Here is a 3,027-nt window from a genome sequence, read left to right on the forward strand (position 1 = left end):
GTTTTTGCCTTTATTGGATATAACTGTAGATCCTGACAGGAGACACGAAGAGCGATAATGCGAAGCGAGAAATTCGATATGTGAAAGTACATGTGGAAGTAACTCGCTGAAACCTAACCAGGGATGCCGCGGTCATGCATCTTAGCCCGCTGGCCCATCAAGACATCCCATTGGTTCCCCTTTGGCTGATCTGCCAGAACCAAACAACAACCAGCACAGATCGATGTTGAAGCCCGTGTGAAATGTTTCTTCAGCCAAAGGTCTTCTCATCCTTTGTCAAGAAAATCCAGAAATTCAGCGCATTATTTCTTTTAAGTGTGACAATGATTTAAAAGTGTTTCCCGATTGTCCAGTTAGTATAATTATACCATCGTAGAAGATTCATTATCTCACCAAGCAACAGTGAACAAGTCACCAACCATCACTACTAAAGGTAATCATGCATTATGTATTTAACAACAGAACAATAGAACCATGGTTTGAATTGTGCATACATTTAAGTAATGCAACAGCTGATGAATATATTGATATTTGATCATTGTTAATATGTTTAATACACAACTTTTCCAACATAGAATTCCAAAAATAGTAATATGAGACAGTAAGCACTACTTGTAAGGCATTATAAAAATAAGATACGTAATACATAAAATGCTGGCATGCGTCAGATAAAAGTTAAAAACATCTGGGCACTGTAGCGTTCACTAAACTTAACCCAAACACCAGTAAATAATGCACTATTTTCAGCCGTGGAATTGGTGCGCTGGCGAGGAGGCTACTTACTGCGGCAGGATGGCGTAGGTTTGATTGACTCAAAATAAACTGCAGACATGTCACCCTGTGCAACTGTGTGGCTCGTTGCAGTTATGGGATAGAGATGTTCTGTGATTCTGTATCCACAGGTGATAAATGGTGCATTGCATTCTGCTTGTGTTGAATTATCAAGTATAATCACTTAGTTTTAAGTGTGTATGTTTTCATCTTCGCTTGAAAAAACAAACATGAGGTTAAACTGGAATCCAGACCCCTCTACATACCGAGACAGAGGTCTGCGAACTGCGGTTCTGGGTTCTGCTCAGGGACTTGGCTGTGAAGCCCAGTTTCTGTGGCTGCAGACCAAACCAAGAACAGAAACCATTTTCCTCACAGACCTCCTCTCAATGTCTGGCTTCTCTCATCTCTCTCCTCAGTGTCTCCTCGAACCCGTTCCAGAAACCGTGAGAGTAAAATGGGCTTCTTCTTCTCTGCTTCCATCGCTGTGGTACCGCTGAAGTATCGGAGGGTTTTCGCTGAGGTATTCTGAGGCATCACTTTGATGGGATCAGGCCATGTTTGGTCAGGAATGCGGTTTTGGGCGAAGAGACATAAATGAAATGGAATGAAAACTGACAGGGTAAAACACTCGAGGGCAAAGGGCTGATGCGGTGGACGGCTTTGGCCAGACCGATGCAGCCGGTGTAACTATCCAGGTGTTCTGGAAGCTTTGGCTGGAGCTCTGAGAAAATGAACAACTGTCTGCATGTTAGTAATCTGACATAGAGAAGAAACACACACATAATGTACATGCACACATGCTGAGAAGACGATAAGACAGCTCGAAGTCAAGCTTTTATTTGAGAAACTTAACTCTGAAAAACAAACACATAACAGCTTACAGCGAACTCCTGGGAGTCTGAATTGATTCCGATTGTATTATTTCATTGTATTGAACTGGCCGGTTGTTTATAATGCTAAAATTATTTTATAACTCAAGTTTAGACTCCTTAGAATGATGATCCATTTCCTTCACATACACCCTCTTAACCTCCCCGGTAAATCTGGAGGTCTAGACCTGGACTCCTCTTTAAAGTCACTTTGGGAACTTTAAACACGCCTTCATGTCTGATTGGTCTCAGTTCTTCAGTAACTTATACAAAGCAGCTCCTGCACCATGCACATGTGTGTAAATGTGTGTGTGTATGTGTGTATGTGTGTGTTCAAGTGCTCATGACTGCATCTTGGACCTAAGTATCAACAGATGCTGCGCTGACCTCAGAGGCTTCCTGGAAAGGCAAATTTGTCAAAATGAAGCAGGAAAAAGAGAGAGCAGCAGTTTAGGTAAATGTAACATATAGGACACACACATACACACACACACTTCCAGACACACACAAATGCGGCACAGGCACACTTATATATATGCCCCTTCACATACTGAACTCACACACACCAAGTTTGAAGGAGTTTACTGTTACATGGGATGCACACAGTGAATAATCACAAATACACAGTTACAAAAAAGAGAAAAATACACTACACAGACACACACACACACCTTCCTGTGGTACTTTAAGTAAACTGCATATGTGGATTGACATGGACTAACAGATTTATCACACATAATATTTCAAATGGTGAAGAGATGAGGAAAAGTGCAAATTCATTTTGATTTATTCATATTTTAGGTAAACAATGTCCACTAGGAGCCAATGCAGATTTTTGTTTTGATGAGACAGACCAGATTTTAAAGATATAACAACTGAAAATGCTGAAATATAATCTGAAATAAAGAGAATGAAGAAAAACGTCTCACCCAACCTTCCGTCGAATTGTATGTTTCAGGAAAAGAAATCAACAAAATACATCAGTGCAGCTGAAACGTTATCTCCGGAAGAGGTAAAAAAATGAAGCTGCGTCGTGTAATTTTAGATAAAGGACTATTTCCTGCTGATGTAATGAAAGATTTGAATTTGAAACACAGCCTGCAAAAGAAATCCTGTTCTTTCTTTAGCTTCACTCCTGGGGGCAGTTTTTTAGAGCGCCAAATTATTCGATGTGTGATTTGATGCCGCAGCGCCTCACTGAGAACCACATTGCCCTCTAAACATGTCTACTTTTCTTTCTTTCTTTCTTTTCTTTCTTTTCTTTCTTTTCTTTCTTTTCTTTCTTTTCTTTCTTTTCTTTCTTTTCTTTCTTCAGCACCGGCAGCAATCACGCTATCTCGGTGACGAACAAGCAGCCTGACCGCATGATATCACCTCTTTAGGA

The sequence above is a fragment of the Anarhichas minor genome, unplaced genomic scaffold (assembly GCF_050575085.1).
Source record: "Anarhichas minor isolate MPS153535 unplaced genomic scaffold, ASM5057508v1 ptg000002l, whole genome shotgun sequence".
Lineage (NCBI taxonomy): Eukaryota > Metazoa > Chordata > Actinopteri > Perciformes > Anarhichadidae > Anarhichas > Anarhichas minor.